This window comes from Chroicocephalus ridibundus, chromosome 5 (genome assembly GCF_963924245.1).
Source record: "Chroicocephalus ridibundus chromosome 5, bChrRid1.1, whole genome shotgun sequence".
Taxonomy (NCBI): domain Eukaryota; kingdom Metazoa; phylum Chordata; class Aves; order Charadriiformes; family Laridae; genus Chroicocephalus; species Chroicocephalus ridibundus.
The window spans coordinates 4,591,295-4,617,823 of NC_086288.1; the positions used below are offsets into that span (position 1 = coordinate 4,591,295).

Consider the following 26,529-nt stretch of genomic DNA (forward strand, 5'->3'; position numbering starts at 1 on the left):
CTATAAAAAGTGCATTAAATAGAGAACTTCCAGAAGAAGAGTTTAATATCTATGATGAGCCTATGATGAGGGACTGTATTTTATTGCTGAAAAATATGTAATTAGTGTCATTAATTACTTATTGCACATGAACTATCTTTAGAGACAGACATTTAGGTAACTTGTATTTCATTACTTTTTTACTTTTTGTCAATCAAAAGAATGAAGCGATGCTTATTATAAATATTATTTAAGTTGCATTTAACAGCCAGACACAGCACATTTTGTGACTTTATACCTCCCTTTTAAGCAAGACAGCTCTCCTGTCTAATACTGTTGTATTCCAATGGTGTCAAAACGTGAAACAAAACATAAGAAAGAACGAGAAGAAAACAAACTAAAACGTTCTTTCAAGTATTCCTACAACATATAGGTATCACCTTCAGCTACTTGATTATTTTCTTGTCATGGGACACATTATGAATGAGAAATTCATTTGGCCTGTCTTACTTTTGAGCTCAGGAAATGATCTGCAATTTAGAATAAAATTACCCAAACCAGGAAGATTTTTCAAGTGATCCAGTGTTGTAAGAGTATGGTTTAACACCCAATTCCGCACCGTGCACCAGGATGAAACATTAGACCAGTTCCAAAACTGAAAATTTTCACTGGCAGAAAAAGGCATTCTGTGCTATAAAAAAATTCTCGTCAAAATTGCTCCTGTTGAAAAGATGCCAGGGAAATTCAATACACTGTAGACGGAACATGAACTGTAAGTTCCTCACTGTGGATTGGATTTACCTGGATGAATTCCAGAGAAAAATAATAGTACACATCCGGGTGTATACATCCATCAGCCTACAGCATTTAACACATTTTGCATTGAATAATTAAAAAAATAACCTCTGTAAATTGTGTAGTAGGAGTTTTATATTTAAGGATTAAAAAAGAATATGTGTACTTGTGCAATTCTACATACTGTTACAATCCTTGCTTTCCTAGTAGCTAAATTCTAATGATGGTAAGTATAAATAATAAGGAAAATTTGGTTAAGGTTTCTTACTTTCTTTCAAAAGTGTGCCTTCTAAGTACAAAGTTGGTAGTAACCGGACTACTACTACTTGCTAGTAAACTGTAATTAGTATGGCAGACTTTTCTAACCTTGGTGTCCTCAGTACATCGCTCGGAAGCATTTGGGTGAAAATATGGAAAATTTGCATATGTGTGGCCTGATGGTAGCCTTTCTGGTACAGATATGACCTTGGAGGCAGGGCCTCTCCAGCCCTGCTCCAGTGGCAGGTCAGGCTCAAAGGGCTCTGAACTGGGCTCACTGGTGGTCCCACGCTAACACTTGGGAAAGGTGCTGCAGCTTCTCGGGGCAGGGCAAGGCACTACTAACCGGGTAGAAAGGACACACCTTGTCAGTGCCAACACTGGCCTGGCCAGTGCCAAAAATAATTTTTCATGTATATTTTTAGTACCTGTCATTTGGAGGTGTTAAACCGGCAGCTTATTGTCATTAGACATGCAAAGTCTTCCTGCCCATCTCTTTTACATGAGTGTAACTATAATGACTTCATATTATTTCTGAGTTATACAGGGAGAAGTGAGAAAAGAATCGTTCCCTAGGAGTAAAGTTCCAATTTAAGTGTAGGCTTGTGTATAGCCACTTATTCAGATGAATTATATGAAAGTCATGGATCCTCTGGGTGTAAATCCAGGTGGAACCACGCCACTAATCTATGAATGTGTTGCGCTCCTGAGAGAAAAAAAAACCAAACCTAAAGATCTGACAGCCTTATAAAAGCATTCCCATTGTGGCATAATCTTCTAGAAAAAAAATAAATCATACCCTATCTTTTTGTAAATTGACCTGTAAGTTACTGGCAGCAAATCAATAGGATACAAATGAAAAATAATAATGCAATAACAATGCCGTGTATGATCTTGGACCCCAGATGAAAACTTGTAAAACGATCAATATGATAAAGATTCGGCGCTGTTACTCTTTAACAAAGAAATGACAAAATAACATACTGATTTCAAAAGGTGGCTGTTAAAAAAAAACAAACCATCTGCCACAAAATGAAAAGATAAACCCAAATATAAAACATTTCCTTCTTTGTTTGTCTGTTTCTTTTCCCCCAGACTTTCACCAATTTGAACTGGAATTAAAAGGAACAATTTTTTGTTTGTTTGGAGGAAATGTAAGCATTTTAACATTAGCCCAAGAAGCTCAATGGATGAAGACTCACTTGCATACAATAGGAATATGAAAACCGGTGATTTCCATGAAGTACGTATGCGCACTTATTTTGTTTAGTATTTAACTGCTACCTCCATTTTTTTGTTGTGTTTATTTTTTGAACCATTGAGCTTATTTGCAGCAGAGCATTTGTTAATTAGAACAAGGTTTTCTTTGTTAATTAGAACAAAGATGGTACCTTGACAGAAGCTTGTGCCCCATCCTTAAGAGCTTGTCTCATAGAGAGGGCATGGTGAAGTAGGTAGAAAATTACAGGTAGAAAAAGGTCCACCTAGAGCAGCATGGAGCTGCTTATCTGTGCCCTCAGGACTACAGAGTGCTCTGTCAGGGACCTGGACAAATTCCTACAAACTTGCTGTGAATTGAGGAATGAAACTTACGGAGGCAGAGGTAGGATTACAGTAAAGCTTCATTCTTACAGAAATAAAGAAAGAAAGAAAAAAAAGAAAGAAAGAAAGAAAGACTGGCCATAAGCTTCACTGAATGAAATCTAAAATTAGTATATTTATTTTCTGTATATGATTTTCACAATTGTGTTACAGAATAGAAAATGAAGAGCAGGAAAAGGAAGTGGAAGCTGCAGAGGAGAGAAAGAAGAGCAGCCTGGCTGCTGGTGGGGAAGCGCGGAGATTGCCATCACCGGCACATCCACAGCAGCACTCAGACACGGCTGTGAGTACCAGCGTTGTGGGCACCGAGGGAAAAACACTGGAGGACGGTGGGCACACTGAATTCATCCATTCAGTCATTCTGTGATACACATTTATATAGATTGTAGTAAAGGACATCCTCTTCGAAAGCTTCCAGAAGGGAAAATTTATAGTGCAAACTGAATGACTACATCCATAGTTCAAAGCAACCATAGGCACATAGTGCTGGTTTACACACATGGTGTGTGACACCACACTGAGGTCTAAGAAGAAGTAATTTTTAATGCCAGTTTCGCGGCTGGTGTGTGCACCAGAGTCAATACTAAGGCCAAGAACTACAACCGATTAAGCATTAATCACTAATGTTATGTATTTATCCCTGTAGGTTTGCACGTGCTTTTCTGACAAGCAGAAAAGTAAAGACTTCACGTTGGCAATTTTAAAACTAAAATGAGTCATAAAAGTCAGACAATAAAGGGAGAGGGAACGAAGACAGCATTGACAGAGAAGTGGTAAAACTATGTGAGGGCACCATTTATGCGAAACAGTCTTGCCATTCCAGCTTGTTTTCTTGCGAGTACGAGGTAAACAGTTGTCTCATGCATTAGTCTTAGTATCTACCGACAGCCACCTTACTGTGCAGGACTTTTATAAATAAAATCATGAAAAGATTGTGGCAACTTGTGCATTCACAGAACTATGTAAAATAACTTCCACAATCAATGCAACATGGCACATAGCAGTTACCCTTCGATCTCACTTACATTTTCATTCTGGATTACTAAGTGCAGAGTGAAAATAAAATGCCTTTCTTGAAAGGCAGCCAAAAGCTACAGTTTTCAAATTTCAGTTCATGTTCAGAGCTTTATTGCAATTTTATATGAATAAGTTCTTAGCTTAGAAATTTCCACAATTGCTTAAAGGTGCATTTAAAGTCATTTATCTCCATATGGGTGCACTGCTGTAGGAATTTTAAATTATTTCAATATTAATCCACAGTTCACGGTTATGAGTACAGATCAGAGATCCCCACGCAGCTCCAGCCCCAAGACAGGCCACCACCTATGGGGTGACAGTCCCCTGTTCCTCCCATTAAGCTCATGTGTATTTAATTTACTGTGACCTTGAAATAAAGCATGAAAATCTCATTAGCTGTGAAAACTTTTAATTCCTCCAGCATATCAGCCAATGGAGATGTTGGAAATTATTGCTAGAAGACCGTATCTGCCTGGGTATGGCAGGATTCTCCCGTCTTAAGTCTGTTCTTTTAGAAAATTGTGTTTGCATGGTTTTTTAATCCTTTTTTGTAGTGTCTGTCTCTCCCCTTTTAAATGGTATTTGTTGCAAATGAGAACCACCTCAAAATTGAAAAATCGCACTTTGGGGATGCTTTCAAAAAAATAGTCAAAATTCTTCATGGGAATAAGTATTTTTTTCAGACAGCTGTAGTTACCACCTGTTTGCAACATTTAAGGAAAGAAACTCGCAGGCGTTTTTTCCAGATGTGCCAAACTGATTTTTGCACTTATTCAGTCCTTCTGTTCTCTCTTAGTATGCTGTCATTGTAAAATCTGAAGGGATAAGTATGAGGAGAAGGAAATACCTCATTCCGAGATTAGCTCTGCCTGCCACTCTATGCAGACAGAAAAAAACCCAATCCATACCACTATCAGGAATACACGTGGACATCAAAGAGGAGCAGCAGTTGGTTACTTCCATATTCTGCTGGACACCAAACGCGTTTAATGAAAGTACCCAGACATCCATTTTGCCAACACGTCCGTCTGCTAAAGACCATGCCAACCCCTAGTGTTTCTCACTGCCCTTGTGCCACAGTTAAATCTGCCCACAGTTCCTCCGGATGGAGGTTTTATTTGGAGGGGGAGCGGCTGAATATGCTTTAATCTGCTTTAGGCGAAAGTCCATTGCCTGACAAAGGAAGGGAATTAATGTTTTACCCAAGCAGAAGCTTCATGCATGTGCACCGACAATTGCTGCAAATGCGGAAAAGGAACAAGAATCAGTGTCTGTTTCCCTTCCTACTAGTGTAAATCCCTTCTGGCACCGAGACAGACCCAGCATTTCTGGTTTTTGCCTGTGGACTTGAAACAGTGAAAGAAAGAGGACAGGTTGCAGGCTAGATAAGAAAAAATCTTCCAGTAGAAGTGACACAGTTTCAATTTTAAAAAGCCAGGAAAATATACCACAGAAATATTCTTTTCTACACTCAGGGCTAGTTATCACCTTGTTATGCTACCTCAGAGCTATATATATAATTCAAAGACCAAGAAACCAACTCTCTTCATCTGCCATAAAACTAAACAGTATTCTATTTTCTGTTTCCAAGTAGGCTGCTAAATCACGCGAAGTTTTCCTTATTTCTTTTATTTTTTTTACTGGTTTTTTGCCTGCTGTACACTTTTCTGTATGACTCACGTTCCATAAGAGCAGCCTAAACTCAATGAAACAAGCAGTGTCAAACGCTACACTGCCCTCACTGAGAAGAAACACAATTAGTTCCGAAATCTTTGATAGTATGCACAATTATCAGCACCTGATTTCTACAGCTGAGGTATCCCTTACTGTTTCAACAGTCTGGCATAATGCTTTAAGTCAAGTGGAACAATTTCTTAATTTTGTTTTTTGTGCTCAGGTGTTAATATTAAAAGCCTACTTAGTCATAATGTGAAGCAAAACAGTGGTAATTCAAACAAAACACCCAAAACCATGGAAAAAAATAAAAGAAATAAAAATAAAAGAAACAGCTAAGCCATCTTGGAGCAAAAAATTTGGAAGTGGTCCTTAGCTTTCTCAATTTTTGGAGAAGTCTCAAGAATATAAGGGTAAAAACATCACATATGTAAACAAAAAAAAGCTGTCTGCTGTAGTTAAGTACCATGTAAGGAAACATTTCCTTGCTTCATAGTGTGCCTTCCTTTTCTCTTTGGTTAGCTATTGCTAAAGTTTGGAGATCTGGAAAGACCACACAGTGGTGGGGAAAATGGGAATATTTTAGCTGGATTTTGAGACCTCTAAGCTTAGAAGTAAGTATTTATATCTTGCAAGTAGAACAGAAACTTAAATAATCTATTTCAGACATTATAGAAGAGCTTGCAATGGTCACAGGTTATATGGCACAGAAACCCAGTAATGACAGCGTTAAGTTGCAGATTGAGCACCACCACTGCGGCCTAGCGCTAGATAGATGAAACAAAAATATAGTCTGAAACAAAGACCCAGAAAAAGCTCTAAAAGCTGCGACTCCTTTAATTTAATTTATTTCCAGAGTTCTTATGAATAAAGACATTTAATCCCTAAGTAAACCTTCAGGGAACTTTATTTATCTTTAAGAAGACGTGAAGGCTAATGTAATGCAAACTGAGAATTTTGTCTTTTTGCTGTGTGGGGTGAGAAGAAGAGGTGGATTAAATTGCTTTCTGTAGATACCAATAGATAGTTTAAAGAGGTGCTATAGCTGCAAGTCCTCTGAATGATTCACGTATCACATTTGTTCTCTTCAATGAAAGAAAGCTTACAGTACACAATAAGAAATGGCAGAAGTCTGGTCACACAGTATTGGGTCTACGATATTTTGATTGTGTTTGTTTGATCCACCTGAAGTAGGTATTTCATTACGGTAGAACTAGGCATGTATATTCAAGACTAGGCGACTTCGTTGCTTAAGGGTAGTTTTATCCCAGAAACAAATGTTCATGGTCATAATAAAAAAGACTGTGCTTACCTTCATAATTGTCACATTAGACATTTTCCATACTTCTTAATAAAAAATTATTAAGAAGAAAGAAACTGGCCTCCAAAACATTTGATCACTGCGTTCTGGAAAATGGATCAAGGCGTGGTTCTCGTTATTTTGTTAAACTTAGAAAAATACATTTTAATGAGCCTGTTTTAAGCTTTAGACCTCCTGTCCTTCTTCTAGTTAGCTTCTGACATGCCCTCTAATGATTTCTGTGCTGAGCTCACAGCTGCCTTAGCAATGTTAAAATATATTATGTATATAGGCCTGAAACATATGTGGCCTGTACTTAGAACTTTAATTTTTAAAGCTGCAGGAATGCTTGATCAAAGTAGCTGTAACAGCTTTTTCAATAATGTTTCCACAGGAAAATTAAATTAAAAACACCAATTGGGAAGAATTCCAGCTTCAAACAATTTGCTTCTAATCAAGGAACTAGACATTGTTTCAGTGGTGCTGGCACCTCGTCCTCTCCAGGGTAAGCCCTGGCAATTTCTAAAATAATGAATCCACTGTCATCTCAAAGGACTTCATCAAAGCACCTAGAGAAACACAGGTCCAGCTGATAGCTAAGCAGGACAGGATCGCACCCTTACCGTTCGCACAAGGGGGTAAATAACCCACCAGGACAAGAAGACGACATTGACCTGTTGGACACAACTCTTGGTCGTACCGTTTCACTGCAGAGCAGTTTCCTCTGCCTATCCCATGACGCTGTAACGTCAACTCACCCCAGAAAAAAAGTCCCAGCCCACAACCCTCTGGCACTGACACTGCGCTGCTCCACCTGGCTTCACTGCCGATGGCTCTACTGGGACACGTGCAACACAAATGGCATCTTCAGCCTGAAGCACTTGCTCCTTCTAAGACTGTAAGTTAGTTTTCCCTTTGATATTCCTAAAATGCAGTCTTTCGTGAGCGTAAAGAGAAGAAAGGTTTGCTTTTAGGCTCACACCTCCACTTGCAGTTCTTGCTGTGCCCAGGTCTGGATATAAATTCTCTTTCCCTCTGCTCATTATAAAGCTTCCTGCCAGCGTCGCTTCCCTTGCCATTCACCTTTCCGTGCCATTTTTCCCTTTCCTGCTTCCAGCTTCTCTACTGCACTAGATGAAAATTATTTATCCTCACTTTCAGGGTTCCTCATTATTTACTCTCTACCTATTACCTCTCATTTACTGTCCAGAAATGGACTTTCTCCTCTGTTTAGTGTGCAGTGCCAGTTTCAAGCACCCATGTATTACACTGTTACATGCGGCTCACCATTTCTTTCCTGCGCTTCGGTTTTCCTCTCTTGTCTTTGGCAGAGGGGAATGGACAGATGGTAATGGGAACCAGTGCTGAGGCAGTAAAGCCCTTGGAGTGGACACAATCTCTTGTCACAGTCCTTCCAAGCTAATGCTGTACAAATAAATAACAGGGAAATAAAGGAGAAAAATGGACACGCGATATGTAAACATTTCCCTAATAGCATTATTCTACATAAAATGTTACCCCCGTGACATTATGCACTGATAAATGAAAGAAATGGGGACAACAGGGCTAAAAATGGAAGTGGGAGGAGTTGCAAGATGTGTCTCTAACCAAAAGGGGGACTGCATTGTGAAAGCACCTAACGTCCGCAGTGTATTAAGCTATTAGTCTATTGAAGGCCGTCGTGGGCTGACTGACAGCTTCTTCAGCCACCAGGAGTCCTTCTCTTAACTTCAGTGTGGTTTGGAAGAGGCCACGAGGACTTACGCATTCATTCGCTTTGAGGAGTTTCGAAAATGAGGTCTTGCAAAGTAAAAGACAAACCAAGATGTTTTCTCCAAATGTTTGTCAGCTGTCAGTTTTACAGGAGCATGAGAGTACAGCTCAAATTAACACCCATGATATAGTGTATCAAGCTGAGGCTTTCTGAGCTACTAATACAAAAGATGAATTCTCAAACACCAGCCACAGGTGACAAGATAAGAAGCCCAGCACATCATGTATAAGATACAAATGGATCCACCTGTCAGCAGTTACTTTATAAGTGAATTGCTCTCAATTATGTTAGAAACAGCATTTAATGAAATATGATTTTGAAGTACTACATAGAGGAAGAAAATGTGCAAAGTAAATTCCTGATATAATGAAAATTGAAGAGAGTGATAGATTCTGCTGTTATAATTGGCAAACAGAATGGAGGGGTTTGATAGAGGTGACAGTAGAACAGCTTTTGGCGCATCATTTGGCTGGGATAGCAATCTTCTAATCATATGTCCAGCCTGTATTCAGAGGTCATTTTCAAGGTACACGTTCAGATGAGAAATAGCAGTGTTACATGACAATTTCACTGATGGCTGCACAGAAATGTTCATTACGTTGCCTTCTTGCCACATAAGAAGGGACCAGTCACGTATCAGATGGTGGAACAGGTGTCAATGAAAAACTGGAGTTTAGGTATTCTGAATTTAAATCCTTCATACAGTCCAAATTCAGTCTTTTCTCTGATGACAGGAAGTCAATGAACCCATATTAAGTGGCAGGCAAGCGTTTCCCCTGTCCTCCAGTTTCTTCTGGGTTTTGGATTTTTGGTTGTGGTGTGTTGGTTTTTTTTCCCCTTTAGTATTTATTATCTCAGTCATCATGAGAGAACAGTTGGGAGAGCAAGTCCCAGTTTAGAAGGGAAGCTGGAGACATGCCTGGCTATGATCTCAAATGAGCAAGGGCCACAGTATTGATAAGGAAGACCTAACGTACCTTTGAGAATCAGAAAGCAGTCTTAGATCCCTCATCTGTGACGTTCCATGTTATAACATATTTGTAGGTATGTTTTAACTTAACAGTATTTAGGAACTTCCTAGGATTGTGGCTGAAGAATAATTAGAATGCCTACGTAATGTATTCTACCCCGAATTAACAATACTATCCTCTCCAAGTTAGTTTCATCCTCATATAGTTTTTGCCTTGGCATAAGACAGACGTGGATTGCAGAGGTAGCCCCACACCTGCTGAGTACAGCTCTGAGGGAGTGTGACATATTTTTGTAGGCTCTCTCTCAAAGCTCTTCCCATAGCCTAGCTGGCGGAGGCACACCACATTTATTTTTTGAAAAGCAGGCACCAGTCTTCTAGCCTTACAGTCAGGATTTAATAATGCTGAACTTAGAAGTTATTAGAAATACCGTTGCTTTCACAGTACACAAATATTGAATTAATTACTACATCTATTTCAGATCAGCTGAATTATTAGTAGTATTTCATTGACTGATTTATGTTGGAAACTCACATTTACAAATTACATTCACCGATAAAGTAGGCTTAGGTGTGACATGGAAGTTATTGCTGTTACTCGTGAAATGTTTTCTCCTTTGCTTTTTGTTCTTGGGAGTGCTGTACACCAAACGATATATTTCCCATATGAAATAGCTTTCCTGAAACATCTGCTGCCAGAAAGTTTGTGTGGAACTTGCAATGATGGATGAATTTCTGACAGGTAATTGCAATTCAGATCAGATGCAGACAGATTTAGTACCTAGAAGCTCCCAGTTTATTAAAATCACCATTGATTTATTTAAGCACCCCCCTCTCTTTTCACCACCATTCAGAAATTAATCACTTGGGTATGGTGTTCAGGGCTCATCCAGCTGCTCGTAATGTGAAATACATCAGTTTATCCTAACTTTATCTATCTCTCAGCACTTCCGAAGAGCCTATCACCACAGTATCTAGTCACCACCAAACCTGACATGTACAATTAGCATAAACCTTTCAGTAAAGCTGAAAGAAATTATAGAATTCATATCAGTTACATGGTTTAAACTCTTCAGGCTTACTAAAGCAAATTAAGTGTCACCACTATCCGTCACACCTATGAAAATAATGTTTCCCTTTTTCTTAAGATAGTAGCTAGAAGGATTGAAAGGCACTACTGGTTTGCTTCTGGTCAGTACAATTTCTCCTTTTTGTAATGTATAACAAATCCATTACTGAACAGAATGTGTGTCACTGATAAATGTATACAAAATACACACACACTCACAGAGCGTATTAAGAAGATTTGTCTAAATCATCACTGAATATGTGTAACTGATTACAGTAGCAATGGCAAATGGAAGAAGGACTCCATGCAGTCATGAGCAATACAGGACAATTTCACGAGCCACATTAATGCTTCTCAGTTAGATCAAGTGAGATGGTTTGTACTTGCTTTGGATTCCTAGACCACCACACTGAATTGCTGTGGGGGTTTATGTGATTATTTTGGGTTTTTTTTTTTCCCCTACGTTGGCTTAGCAGAGAGTTTCAAACTTCATTAATATAATTTCCTTCTTTAAAGATTTCCTGTCTGACTTCCAGCACCACAGTTCTATTGCAGTTTAGTTTTGCTGAAGTTGAGGTATGACATCTGCTGTTCTCTCCTTGTCCACAAATCTAGTCATTTTATCATAGAAGCACCCAGGTCAGATGAGATTTACTCTTGCTACTCTTCCCGATTCCAGCAGATGTCAAAGGACAAGTAAGAACGGAGCAAGCACATGGTACTCCCCTGAGTGCTATTCCACCTGCCAGTTACTTCCAGCTCAAAGGGATTTTCTCAGCCAGCTGTAACTTTGTGCATTTACTGTCAAAGGTAAGTACGGTTTGGCTCATCTGGACGTAAGTGCTTGCTCCAATTTGTTTGTCATTTAAAGTCTATTTTGGATGCTGGTCTTGGCCTAAACCACTGAACGTTTCTTTTATTATTCCATATGCCAGTAACTGTACAAAAAGAAACCTAAAGGCACATCTGCTTTTGTGCAGATACCATCATCTTTTGCTAAAAACAACAATAAGTCTTGTTTTAACAACAACTCTTAAACTGGCTTAGCTGTTTTGCTGAAGGGCGTGGCCACTGCATGTACATTCTTCTCATACATACAACAATAAATTTTAACAACATTAATGCCTGTAGTTTATATCATACTCTTACAAGAATTGCTCTTCTTGCATAATAAAAATGAAAATCATCTGTTAATAGATTTAGGGTGAGTCTGCGCTTCTTCAGTCACAATAACTTAGCCAGTCTTTTAGGGTACAGACATAGTATACTCATATATTTCTTCAGTCGACCATGAAGAATACCCACCCTATGGACATAAGTGAACTTAGGGGTCCCTCTTCAATCCTACAGGGCTATGTCACCTTTTTTCCTCGACCACTTGTGACCATATCTGTGCGTGTTTTATATATTTCTCACACAGACAAAGAAGACCCATATCGTTCCTCCTGTCTAAGGAGTCGTCACTTGTTTTGTGATGCTTTTCTCACTCTATCCACGTCCCTCTTGATGACCAATGCTGTCTCATCAGATATATTTAACTGGCTGAGATTACTCCATCTAACATCTATAGACCTTCATTAGCTAATTATTACTCTCATAGGTGTTCGTACTTCTGTACCTACATTTTCATGCTTTCTTAGCTCCTTTCCATTCCACTCATCATTAAGCCCACAGGTTCAGCGTTCAGTAGTTTTCAGTGTTAAATCTCAAGTGGTAAGAGGCACAGAATAATCAGAGGGCTAGAAAAGGTGAGTTATGAGGAACGCTTGAAAGAAATGAAGTTACTTAATCCAGATTAGAACATAGTGAGAAAGGGATATGACAGCATGTTCCCTGACATGCAAACACATGAAAGGTAGTGCTAAAAAAGAAAAAGGAAAAGAATTATTCTTCATGCCATGGTGAACAGAGAAGCATTAGAAGGGTATAAATCCCAGTGAAGGAGACTGATGTTAGACATTCCAAGCAATACCAGTGGAATGATATGGACCATTATTAGCTAAACAAGAGACCAAGTTATGTTCTGAGGGCTGATACAGAATAAAGCAGCTGTGATTGAAATGTTTCGGATGCATCTTACTGAAATGAAGCTTTGGTGGAGCATGGCCAAAGGGAGAAATCTCTGCCACTGCTAGAAAAAGTATTTTTATCCTTCTCCAGGCATCTACCTAAACGTTTCCAGGTGACTGACCCTGTGTAAGTGCAGAGGTGCACAAACCTGTACAAACCCTGTATTTGCCTCCTGATGAAGCTCACCCCTGTGTCGTTACTGTTGCTTCAGTCACTGCTAGTGCAAAAAGTGGCTATAAAATACACCTCTGCACCCCATTCTTCTGTCTGAGTACTCAGTTTGACTATTTGAGCCCCGTGGTTTGTGATTTCTTAGAATTGACCCACCTGTCGGTGCCATTACAGGAGAGGGAAATACAGTTTTGTAAGCTGTGATCCATCTCAAGTTACTGGAAAAAGAGTAAGCAGTAATGTTTTTACCAATATTCATTCACCCTTTAATTACACAGGCTGCTGCAAATAAATCATTCTTCTGCCAGGATTTTCCAGTTATGAATGCTCATCAATCTTTTAATGATTTTAAATATAATATGTGGATTCTCCCTCTTTTGCTTATAAATAGTGGTTTAAATTTTTAGTAAGCTAATATTTTAAAGAAAAAAGGCCCACAGTGTTTCTGACAAAGCTGATTATAGAACATCAGAATGAGGACACACCTCTATATAAAAAATGCTTTACAGGGAGTTAAGATTTATAGAGGTGTTCTGCTGATTCATGAACACTCAATATGGAAATTAATTTCTGGAAGCCACTCAGTGATGAAATACGTAACTTATAATGCATTTGTCTGTAAGATAAATATGTATGTTGGGATTAAAGAAGATACATGAACTTCTGAAAAAAAAAAAAAAAAAACCAAAAGGAAATTATTTCAGGATCAAAACAGCTAATTATAAAACCAACAGGAAATGAAATGTGTATATTGAATAACTACATAATTTTTCCTAAACAGGAAACCTTTAATATTGATTTCTAACATATTTCATATGCAACTTCAAGATCTAATGACACATATCTATACTATTGAATATCTGAAATGCACCACTCTGCTGGCTCTAGTTGATTTTCAGACCCACTGCCCGAAAGAATCAAAAGGAGAGGACGCGGGATAAAAAGCAGGAGAAACTCCCTTTGCTGCAAAACGCCCCCGAATGTGGCAAATGGTTGGCTGTTTGTCAAAGAGGGTCGTTTCAGGGCACCAGGATACAAGTATGTTATAAAACCAGACTGTGGCAATAACTGAACTGTGGCAATCAACTCCCTAATTAGAAAGGGAATAAAATAAAACTCAGCTGGGCCAGCCCCTACGGCACAGCATTAACTCTTGTGGCAGGGACATATTGCAAGTTGACCGTGATTAATCCGATATTAAAAATAAATCTTTATTTCGTTGTCTACCCTAAAAGCTGTTTGTAATAGGAGACAAAATATAAAGGCAGTGAAAAGCCTATGAAGAGTTAAAAATGCACTGTTAGAAGTGAATCTAAGTCCATAAGCCAACTAGTGAAATGCTACATTTTTATGTACATTTTAAGATTTTATGCAGAAAACGTGGCTCCTTGCATAGCAGGCACAGAACAGTGGCTGGGGCGGGGGGTGGGGTGTTGTTTTTCTTTGGTTTTTTTAGTTAACATAAGAATCTGTCAATCTAATGAATACTTTTTTGAGAAAAAGCAGTTCAGCTTCAAACATTCAACAAGTGATAAATGAGGCTTTTCAAAAATAGAAGTGCCTACATGTGTTGATGAGACAATATGTGAATGGTGATGAATAAATATAATCTGCCTGAGAAGGCTAAATTTCAGCTTGTCCTCACATGAAAGTTATTTGCATTTCTACAGATGTGTTGATTTCACATGCCTTATGGACAAGAAAATGGAAATGTTAAAAAACAGCTTTTCCCTATTTATGTTTTAAAAAAATTACTCAGTTGTTCTGTCAGGTTCGGAGACTTGAAGCAAGTGCATGCTGCTTGCATAAAAAAGATAAGGGTTCAAATCATCAAGCTTACAATCTAAAATTTCTCTAATTCTTCTGGAAAAATAAGAACAAATTGTGTGTTAGGCTCAGGCACATACCCCTGAGAGATGAGGACTTTGAAAACTGTAGACTTCCCTGAGACATAATGGTTGCAAACACATTCTCGTAAGTTTCAGCTTTGCTAAAAGAAGGATAGCAGGTCTATATATGTATTTTATTTCAAGAAAGAAGATTGTGTGAAAGCTCAGCATTGATACTTCTTCAGACTTCTTTTTTTCCTTTTTTTGTTCTGCTGGATTCAATGGAATGGATGATGTTCAAAGGATTTTTTGCTTTTCATATTTCTTTTCTCCATTTTCTTTTCTGTCTCGTAAGAAACAGAAAGAGAGAAACAGAGGAAAAGAGAAAAAGAGAAAGAGCACACGTACTGCTTTGCGGTATACCAAATAAAGAGGGGAAAAAAGAAAGAAGAACAAACTGAAAATTTCTAAAGGTAATAAGAAAAACATTGAAAATAGATGTTATAAATTGCAGTGAAGTAGAAGCGACTACGATTACCACAAGTGTCTAATTTTAACAACTCCAAAACCTATATATTTCTGGTTTTCTTTGCACATCCATACTTTTTTTACCGTGTTAGGATGGGATATAAAAACATGTAGCGCTAGCTAAAAGTACACAACTGCAAAGCAGCTGCATCTTTACTTTTAAGAGAAGAAATATGACATATTTGAAGCATATAACCCCTTTTCTTTTCAGGAAAATTCCCAGTGGCAGAGCTGGTAGAAGAGCATGTGTGGACAAGACCTCAGCATCCTGCCTGGTGGGCTCACGTAAGCTGCCTGGAAGCCCCTGCAGCCTCTGCACAGCGGTGCCTGAAGCTCTGTCCTCCGTCAGCTCCGTACCCTGCCCTGGGAGCCCACAGCAGCAGCCGGGGAAAACAGAACCTTAACATCCTACAGGTCCCCGCGAAAAAATACACAACTGGTCTCCAGTTGATCTCTGTAACCATCACGAGAGCTGCCTTCCTGCCAGTCAGGATTCAGGGCAAGGAAGGAGCAACCTTCCTTGCAACCAACCCGGAAAACTGCAGAGGATAAAAAAAGGAAACGGAAATTGTTTTTTTAGTCCAGGGCTTCTCAGTCTTTGTGTTGCCTCTAGCCTTTCCAACAGGTGAGTGCTGGCTGGCACCTCATCTTTAGTTACCGATTTTATCAGTCCTCATGATTTTCTGCTGCGGTTCTTGCAGATGAAACAGCTGGGTATCCACCTTGCGGTCCTGGTCCCCGATCAGTGAGAGCCCACCCGTACATCCCACAAGCATCACGGGTCCCAGCACTCACCCCAGTCTAGAAGCTAGAAATCGCACCACAGTCCTGCAGACCAGAGTAGCCAAGCATCATCATTTTCAGTAATTTCAGGTAACACATTCACATCAAAATATTTTAAGATTGTGAGACGATGCATATGCTTTAAGACAGGATGCTCATGTCTTTCGCTTTGTTGTCTCCACTGATGTTTTTTCTCATGCTATACTCAAAGCACAGTCTGAAGTGGACACCATCTTCTTGATCCAGATATATACAGTCGCAAGGAGGAGGACATCCTTATTTGTTCTGGGAATCGGTGAATGCTAACAACAAGGAGGTAACAGGTGATAGTTTTCTTGCTATTCTTCTCCTATTAAATTGCAATGAATAATAGTCCTGTCCAAGATATTAGCTTAGAGCCACCCTGGAAAGCTGTCTGAGGACGAACCTTCTCGTGAGACAGAGCAAGCCTCAAGGTAAGTCTCCATTTTTCTTAAAAGCTGCAAACAAATCCATACTATGAATATCCACAGCCATGTTACTTTCAGCATAAGCAGCCATGAATTGAAGTTATGTATTATTTTGACCTTTCTAATCTGCCGACATCACATTCTCCCCACTTCGCTTGCCTACTTGGGCTCTTCAGATTAGTGGTCTTTGTCTGAACTCTCCCCCAACCATGTACACAGGTCAGCCTTTTTGCCTGCGCTGCCCTTTGTAGCTGGAGATTACTTCCCCTTAATTTCATTCACTGTGTCCATTTTGTAAAGTTCACATTCAACAAACCGGTTTTCTTTTAAAATCATGACAGATTGTTCTCCTGCACAGTTGTTTACTTGTGACTTCATTCGTGTGTTGAACTCTCCTGTCCCTGGCTCTCAGGTGTGAGTGATCCTTAGGATCAAATCCACTTAGGCATAGTTTAAAGCGACAGTTACTCCACTGCTGCTAAAGTTGAGAAGAAAAAAAAACCTGTTGGATGACTACTCCTACATCAATCTGATAAGAAATGTTAGAGGCGTAGGGCTCAAATACACAAGAACAAGAATTTCTTTCACATTGAGAATTTGCTGGTCAACTCTAGTTTCTAGCTCCTTCCTTACTTCTCAGGAGCGAGGACAAAGTGGCTGGGCCTTCCTAATTGCACAAAGCTGTGTTTGTTGTGCAAAATATTTTAGGTCCTTTATTTCATAAATTTTTATTATCTTAGCTCATCTACTCCAAGAACATTGTATCTTTTCAATGTGCCTTATTGACACCGCCTGGCTAATATGACAATTCAGCAGCAGCAGCTCCCTATGCCGCAGTTACAGTCTCAGTTCAAAAAAACATTTAAGACAAGCCAGAATCCTAGAGAAGCCCGGAATAAGAGTTCATATGATGTGCAAATGTAGATTTAAATTTATGTGGCATGCTTTTTTTTTTTTTTACCACTATGGACCCTTGAATCCCAGCATGCTACTGGGTTCATTAACATCCATTGCCTAGGATGTACACACCTGCTCAGTAACTGCATCCTCATTTCTGTTTCTTATCTTATTCTTCAGCCTTCCGGTATTTGGATTGAAATATCCAGCCTAATTATTATCCTTCAGTACAGGAATCCCGTCAGATAAAGAAATGGTTTTAACACCATAAAACATTAAAACAGAGCAAAAAATCTGAGCCCAGGGCAGAGGTACAAAGAAGACTGTGCATGTTATTCACAGTGTTTCGGTTTCTCTGCCCTGTTACAGAATAAACATACTTTCAATAGCTTGAGGGAAGAAGGCTTTGATGCCGTAGCAAATATGAATCAAAGTTGAATTCATCATTTGTATGATTCTCTTTACAAAGATAATAAAAAGAATTAAAATGATTCAATACCAAGTTATAAGCACTGAGAGAATGCAGTAGGTTTATACGTAATTCCAAATATTCCTTGTAATCAGTGTGTAATGAATAGTTCATTGAAACTGATACCTACTTACCCATGCAATTCAGAAGAATAAAAAATTACAAAAAACCTTTTACCGATTAAACTGGCACTAACCATAAGAAGCATTTTACTGTATAGGGGAAAGATTAGCTACAGACCTTTTTTACTTTTCTTCAAAAACTGACAATGTACGGAATATAGCTTTAAAAATTAATGATGTGACTGATCCTATTCTAGTGTTCTCCCATTAAACTGTACATTAATATAATAAAAAGATCATGTACCTTTGATAAAACATGGCATGCTTTCTGATTATTTTTATATATAATGTCAGAATTATTTGGAGAACAGTAAAAATGATTTAAAAGCTCTAGTCTGAAAATAAATCCATCTGATGTCATTCTTTCAGAAGCTGTCCTTTCCTCTGCTATTGTTAATGCTGTTATTTTGAGCAGAATAGTTCACATGGTTCTGATGGCTACCCAAAAAGGACTAGAAAATGGAGGGTTAGTGCCCAAGCAAAAAATATTTGACCATACTGAACAAAAAAAGCCAAAGGTTTTAAATGTTAGAACCCTCCCCCTCATATAAATGAGAAAACAAATGAACTTCAGATAACCTGTAAAATCGTAATAGATCAAAGGAATTCAGAGATTGTTAATACCATGCAGCTGAAAAACATCACCCTTGCCAGGTTACATTTGGGTAAAAAAACTACAGGACCTTTTCTCCACCAAGAGTTTATGGAAAAATAGCTACAGCGTATTAATTCTCTTCCTAGGAGCAAACCTTAACGTGGCCAGGGAGTAAGATTCTGAGGCCGTCTTCTGTGTCTCCCACAACTGCTGCAAACAGAACAACTTTTGTATGGTGAAACTTCTTGAGGACCTGCCGTCCATCTGTGCATCTCCACGCTTGGCAATAAGGAGAAAGATTAGTTCCTTATTCTTGTTGTTTTAAATAAGAAAAAGGCATAAGGTCTCTGGAACTTTGTGAATAACGCAGATCAGTCAATCAGCCTTTTATTCTCTACAGTTTAAGGTCTTCAACTCGAAGTGTTTATTCTCAAAAAATACATCTATTTTTAATATAAAGTGGTGAGATTTTGTTGATGAAAACAAAAAAGAAAAAAGAATTGCCTTCCAATTAAATCCTCAGAGAATTAAACCCAATAAAATTAATCTTTGTCATTTTCACGGGAAGTCAGCTCTCATATTCCATAAGAAACTTTGCTAAAGCTTTTAATAAGCTGTGAAACTGAGGTTCAAAATCGTGCAAAGGTTTTTGGTGATAACTGCCTTTAAGGTAGAGGTGTTTCAACGGTCATTGAGAACTGACTGTGAAGCAGAGACTGCAGGGGGTAAAGTACAAACCTGCAAACTTTGGTGAATTAGTGTAAGAACTTTGGAATGTTTCAGGATGAAATTACTGAACCTTCTGCCTTGTGACAAGTTTTTAAATAATTGATACTGCACTGCACTTGAAGTCCAGTGTGCACTGGTATGGCACAAACCAAAGCATCACATTCTTTCCCATAATTAATTAACTCAGGACTTCCAGAATCTGAAGTTTTCTTGCTTGCTTCATATTCTCTCAAGGTTGCTGATCTCCCCTAGCAGTTGGTTATGAGTCTTTTAATACCTCACCCAATGGACTTTGGCATTAAGTCCCAAATGAGAAAGATTTAAGCATAGATTTAAGATGAATGGTTTGTATAACAAAGAAGACTTAACCAAGGACTGCAAATAAACTTTTTAAATTCCTAATTCTATTTTAAATATCACTTCCCTTACAGTTCTTTCTCACCTGTGAAGTGCTTTGTTCGAGTAGAAATAAATAATTTAACAAGATTCTTACCGAGGAGATGGTTTGATGTCTGTTGAGAAGTCTGGGCTACAATATCGCAGATCTGATTTACAGAAAATAGGTTATCTAATACAAACTCATTACAAAAGTGACAGGATTGGAAGGGAGGAGGATGGGTCATTTCTCATAAGGAAGTGATGCATTACTGATTCTAACAATGTTAAAAAAAAATAATCAATAGTTTTCTTATTTCTGCCTTCATCCTAGGCTGATAGATTAATAGCACTGTCTTTGTTCCACCTGTGCTTCCACTTTACAACTAATACTGAAAAACACCCTGTTTCCCTTTTAATTTGTTCCCACTTATGTGCCACCGCCCAGTGGAGATCAGTGGGGGGGTAACAATAGTGCCTACCTACCTCTGTGCCCTGCTGTTCAGATTCAGTGAAGAGACAGGCTGAATGCACACCTAGACAGTCGTGAAGACAGTTCAATACATGCGCGATTTAAGCAAAGGATCCAGCACTGGATAATTTGCTACTTGTACAGAGTTCTTCGGTTGCTCAGATGCCTAAAGCAAGGTAAGACGTTAGGAGCCGGGCCAGCTCTATGTCAGTAGAGGTAATACGGGAGCTTAACAGGGTTCAGTGTCACGAGTTCTGCTTTAAAGTATGAAATGGACTGTATGTCCCCACAATGTGAATACTAATCCAGGGTAAGGTGAAAAAATACTCTTATTTCTGTATTTTCTCAATGTCGGGTCTCATTTTACATACGACAATAACAAATACCTGCCCAGTTGTCAGTAAGCTGCAGTCTATGAACCAGATCCTGCCAAGCGTTCTCCACTGCTGCAGCCAAAAGCCCTTTAAAATCTTAAACTAGAAGGTACCAGCAACTGTGGAAAAACTAAATTATCCTACCACAAATTATACATTTGTGTTTTTAACAAAAGTCTGACTTTCTCCAGCGTTTTAATCCACGTGTGTGGATGGAGGTGTTTTATAGACTCTACACAGAAGCTGGGAGGGTATGGCCTACGATTCACAAGCCAGCTACTGTGGGAATTAATAAAGCAGGCAAGCATGAGATGGCATTTGCAGTAAGAACAAACGGAACTCAAAAAGATAGTATGGTTTTATGTAAGACTTAATAAAAAAGCCCAGCAACAGCATAAACCTAAGTTTACTGCCATCAGAAAGGTTAGAAATATTAGAAAAATTCCATAAAAGGCTAGTAGAATGTATGGTGTCATTTTAGGTCCCTCCCCCAGCTCACGCCTTGTACTTTAAAATACAGGAGCATTTTAGATTTGGAAGGTCAGGAGAAAAAAATACATTTGTACCATCTCCTGTTTCTTCTCCCATCTCATTGTTTTCTGTTTTCTTTGCAGTTACCTGGTGAGAGATCGTTAGCCTGAAAACAGAACTCAGACTTCATAATCAGGATTACAATGGGAAAGACTTACAGGGTAACCTCAGCAGAAGCTGCTTGGTTTTTTTCTTTGCGGTGACACCAAAAAAGAATTACTTTTTGGACTCATGGAAAATTAGAAAGAAAAGAGCACAAGATCGTGACTGGAAAATGAGCACTTGAAAGAAATGGACTTTGTTCTTCCACAAAAAAAAAATCTCCAAATGATAGAAACAGGAAACCACAGATGAAGTTTCTCTGAAAAAGAGAAACTATACCTGAAGAAGAACAGAGACGAATCTGAAAGAGGACCATGTGTTTCCTTTGCCTACTTAAAGGAGGAAGGAGTGAAGCAGAGAACTTAGGTTGATGGCAAGTGGAGCTCAAGTAAGTGCTTGAGGGTAAATGGTCAAACAGTACTTGAGATGGGAAAAGCTGCATAATTTTTCCCTTTAATAAATATCCTGTAAGTCTGGAGATTAATTTTTCCTTCTCACTATAAACTTGTTCGCCAGGCAAGTATTTCTCCTCTAATAAAAATTAATACATGCTAAATCTTCAGTGAGTTCAGTTAAACATCATATATTACAATCAATGCACCCCCCCCCCCACTCAATAATGTCACTGAAACCAAAATTCAGCATTTTATATTAATGCAATTTAAATAAGCAATCAACAGCATATAGTAATGCTAAATCCAGGGGATGAGTCACCATATAAAAATGATATTCTTTTTTCACAGAGAGGAAAGATTAAGCATATCTTTAGTGACAGAATCATGAGAATAACTTAATCATCGAGTTTAAACAAAGCGTGCATACATTTGAGATAGCACAGCGATACGAGATGGGGCCAGTGGGTGATTCAGAGGACTGCGTATGGGGAAATACACCAAAATGGGGATACTGCCGAAGAACTGACTGTAAAGGGACTGATCATCCCTTTATATACAGGTCTGAGTATAAGGTGTGTGCAGAAGTTTGTGGAGACACTGCAGGTTACAGCTACAGAAATGGTTTTGGCACAGCCCCAAATGTTTCCTGTTCCAATTAAGTATGATGAACCATTAAAGAAGATCTGTAGCAAGTCACTTGCCAAAGCAGGGGGTCAGGATAGGATCAGGATGTGACTTTTTCCCCTTATGTTCCTTTTCACTTTGAGAAGAGTTGCTGTGGCTACCAAAATGATGAATAAAAAAGATCCTAACGGGCAAAATGCCTGGAGCTCGTGAATTACAGAGAATTCCATTGACTCTCCCAGTCATTAGAGAATGATGATGAGACTGAGGGGGGAAACTGAAAGAAAACTCCCTGTTGCTATCAGCCTGCTACTATCAAGCAGCGAAGATGGCAGCACCACTAAGAGAAAAAAATACTAAAACGTTGGTAAATTTTGATACTGAAATTTGATACAAAAACCCCAACAACAACAACAAAAAACCCACCCAAACCCAACAAAGAACAGGAAGCAGCATTTTACCGGTTTCCCAGTTTCCAGTGCCCTGGGAGCAGATCCCTGGTTTGGTCTTCTCCTGTTTGCGCACCAGAGACTCCCAGGTTTGGTCCATTGCTCCCTTCTTCTCACCAGGACTGTTCCTGTCTGAGCTGCGCCCAGCTGGCTGTTAGGTCAATATAATATGCCTGAGCATCTCTCTCTTGTACCCTTGAATTGTTACAGCAACTCGAAATAAAAAAGATTGTTAATACAAATATTACGCAACAGTTAGAAGCAAATGAGTAATACCCTTAATTAAAGCGATCAACGGTAAGTCAGAAAGCTCAGTAGGCATTTATATGGTATGTATGCCAGAGAAGGATTTTTCGGATAGGGGAAACTGGAAAGAGAAAATACTATTCATCATTATTAGTATTTTTACAGCACTTTGGGGTGGGGGTGGCATGTGCAAAAAAAAAAGCCCCAAAAGAAAGCTGTTAATGAAGCCGGGGCTGGGGCACGGGGCAAACTGTACATCTTCGGGCTTCACAGCTCCCTGAATTAACTTGCTGGGGAGAGGAAGAAGAAAACCAAGGCATCTCCTGTGCTGGTTCTGCAGGCGCAGAAAACAGACCAGAGTCCTCATTTTGATAATTTGCATCAATTTTCTCCTGAAGAAGTAAATACTGGTAGTCTGAAGGTCTTGACGTGAAGTCTAGAAGATGAGAGCAAAGGCCTTTCCCTTGTCCATGTAATCTTTAAATTAAACAGTTCCTCTTCATCTTGTGTGATAACCGTTATGCATCTTGGATAGACTAAGCCAGTCACTTCATCCTCCCTACACATTGAACCAGTGCGATCTGAGCATGGGTAGTGCCGCTGCTTCCCTCTGTTCCCCTTCCAGAATGTTCAGATCTCAAAGAGCTCAAATGATATAAACCAAAAAAAAGCCAAATCCTAATCTAGTTATAAGCAGTATAAATCCCACAGAAATATTCCCAAAGCTTTTATAACAATACCTGAGTTCAAGGTGGAAAGACTTAAGCAAAAATCCACTGTCTTCAGATGCCAAAACCTACACTATTTGATAAATAGGGATTTAGTTCCAATTAACAGGTTCAGAAGTAGGATGATTGAAGAAGAGAGAGCTCAGAGAATAATCAGCAGTAATTATACTAATGCTGCTAGTGTAATTAATCAGTTTTGCATCCTGCAAAATTGAGATAAAGAGTTATAAGATTTAGAGATGAAAAGTCCCTGTGTAGAAACCATGGATGGTCATTACCCAAAATAACACACAAACGCCAACTGCACTTGGGGATGCTTTTTCTTTTGTCCCCTTTCTCCTGGCCACTAGAGGAGAAAGCTGCTCTGCTCTCCCACTCCTCAGCCTGTGACTGGGAGAGCGGCCGCAGGAGCCTCTCCCGTGCCAGCCATGGTTGGTCTTGCCCTGTCGCTCGCTCTCACATTTTCCTCCTACTGACACATGGCCACATCTCTGTCTCCTAGCCAGAAGATTGAGGGACGTGATTCTGCCCCTCTGCTACGCTCTCGTGAGACCCCTCTGCAGGGCTGTGTCCAGCTCTGGGTCCCCCAGCATCAAAAGGACATGGACCTGTTGGAGCAGGTCCAGAGGAGGCCAGGAAGATGCTCAGAGGGCTGGAGCAGCCCTGCTGTGAGGACAGGCTGAGAGTTAGGGGTGTTCAGTCTGGAGAAGAGAAGGCTCTGGGGAGACCTTGTGGCCTTTCAGTACTTAAAGGGGACTCCTAAGAAAGATGGGGACAGACTGTTTAGTAGGGCCTGTAGCAGTAGGACAAAGGGTAACGGTTTTAAACTAAAAGAGGGTAGAGGGGAGTTGGACTAGATGACCTTTAATGGTTCCTTCCAGCCCAAACTATTCTATGATTCTGTGATTCATCTCAAAGCCACAAGGTGGGTTCTTGGCCACACAGCCATGTCTCTCCATGACTCCTCTTTTTTTTTTTTTCCCCCTAACAAAACTGCCCATCTGTCACCTATTTTATACTTTTCTCTCTCCAGCTACAGGGAATAGCATGCTCCAGGAAAATTCAGATTACATCCAAAAGAAATTTTCATTCCCTAGTTTCACACTTCAGATCACTACGAGCTGTCCTAGCAGAAAAAGTGGGAAGACGGAGAAAGCAGAAAGTCCCGCATCAGTCCATAACACATCACAGAAATATTGTAAGTATCCCGGACACTTAAAATATCTGCAGTAACCTAAGAGGACAAATAATATTAACCTAATATAGGCGTTCATACCCATATCTATGCACTCAAAGAACTCATGTGACAGATTTGTTTTTTATGAAGCTATTTTTCAAGAGCGTATAAAGTTCTCTCGCATGATGCACTAGTAAAATAAACTACAAAAATAATTTTACAGCAACATGAAAGCTACAAATCATAATGACAGAAATTCATGGACTTATCTTTGTCTAACGTGCTGTCCTTGAGTCCTCCTGTTATGCTTACGGAGCAAATAGTCTTAAATAATCGGTGATTTTACATATTAGCTCTATAGTGAAGTTTGGCATAATGGGTGAGTAAATAAAAACTGTTCATCTCAATTGTTTTTCAACATCAGTTTTATGTTGCCTGGGCGCCCTAAGTTTAAGGAGTATCCTTAGCATTAGTTCAAAGTTGGTTTTGTGATTTAATTTTGTATTTATGTCTTTACTCAGCTGCAAGAGATTTTTCCAATAAATAAAGAGAGTGGCTATGAATCTTACATTACGGCTTTAAATTCTTGCAGCAGGCTACGTTTTTAGTGATGCAAAGGCTGGCGCTCATGGGCTCTTTCACGATAAATATATCAATGTCCGTCTGAACCCCCTGGTGGAAATATGGCTTCAATTTTTTTCTTAAAAACATGGATCAATCATTGTTGCCCTTGCCTATTCTTTTCTGTCAAACGCTTCAAATGCGTTGGAGTATCTGTAGAAAGTTTGAGAAGCGCTTTGGGTACACGTCTTCCAATCCTATTGTATAACGTTTAACTTCAGTGCAGCTCTGGCTCGCCTTCTATCTTTGAGATATACAAGGAGCTGATCCGCACTTAAAGATGATTAATGATGATCCAACAAATTCAGCAGACTTTATAAAGTAATATAAGGTCCTTTCTTGCCTGCAGAATACCCTGCGATCAGGATCTAACAGCTCCCTGTGCCATTGGGATGTAGGTTATATATTCTGTATCCCTGGAAGAAAGCACTGAATGTCCTACCAGTAGATACAGGGGAGAGAAAAGCTGTAGGCTTACGCACTAAATTAGCTTATTTTTCCACTTAAATTGATGTTAGTTTTGTGCTCGGGACTACAGTGTTATTAAAAACATTTTGCAGAATAATTTCAGAAACTTTGTTTTACTGCGCTGGCTAGAAACATTTTTTCTGTGCTTAGTGAATATATTCAGGGTTTTTTTGTTAGATGACTAACTCTTCCTTACTAAAAAAGAAGGCAATTCCAGACCAAGAAGACCTGGAAGGCCAGTAAAAATTAAACACTAAATTCTTTAATGTGGTATTTGGGTCTTGCCCACTAGTAACGAAGGAGAGCCAGCGTCTTTTCTGATGTCTGTGTCTCTTATCAGAGTTATATCAACCCTTGCAGGTGGATTGCAACACAACTCTCTTAAAATTCAAGAAGTTTGTGACTCACTGAAAGGAAATTGCAAAGGAGAGAAAGGCAGGAGGAGCGAGCTTCCCCTCATGCTACTTTAGCTTTTTTGTCAGTGACACACTCACGTCTACCTGAAATGTAACGTGTGGAAACGGCTTTGATCCTTTTCTCTCTAATGATCTGTTCAGTTAGCAACCTTGTCATGAAAATGTGACACTACTGTCTTGTTAACGCTCACCTTATGGAAAGAGGTATTTCTTTGAATGAAAGCATCAAAGATGTTCCTTAATCTGCTTTATGGGAAAGTCTATTTTATGGCTATGTACACTAAAAAATTGCAGTATTTCTAGTTATATTACTGCATAGCTGAAGGCAGCACAATATAACCCATCACTGATTGCCTGGACGGCCTCAAAGATCCCAGAAATTGACAAAACCTATTTGCAAAGCAACATCATCAATATTGGCTTTGACAAGTAAATGCTGCCTTATTCTCAAGAAAAAAACTCAGACTGATT

General features: G+C 39.2%; 2 long non-coding RNA genes across 4 annotated transcripts in view; both read left to right on the forward strand.

Moving 5' to 3' along the window:
• Nucleotides 1–2,130: 2,130 nt before the first annotated feature.
• On the forward strand, nucleotides 2,131–15,900 carry LOC134516570 (uncharacterized). Its single transcript, XR_010071364.1, has 7 exons — nucleotides 2,131–2,275; nucleotides 2,788–2,917; nucleotides 7,020–7,523; nucleotides 11,118–11,248; nucleotides 14,864–14,981; nucleotides 15,248–15,661; nucleotides 15,738–15,900. It is a non-coding gene; the product is annotated as an uncharacterized LOC134516570 (long non-coding RNA).
• A 2,975-nt stretch (nucleotides 15,901–18,875) lies between these two features.
• Nucleotides 18,876–26,529, forward strand: part of LOC134516569 (uncharacterized) — a 36,001-nt gene continuing 28,347 nt past the window's right edge. For all 3 annotated transcript variants that reach the window (XR_010071361.1, XR_010071362.1, XR_010071363.1), the window contains exons 1-3: nucleotides 18,876–20,103; nucleotides 20,916–21,322; nucleotides 24,410–24,574. This is a non-coding gene — a long non-coding RNA (uncharacterized LOC134516569). The remainder of the gene's footprint in view (nucleotides 20,104–20,915; nucleotides 21,323–24,409; nucleotides 24,575–26,529) is intronic.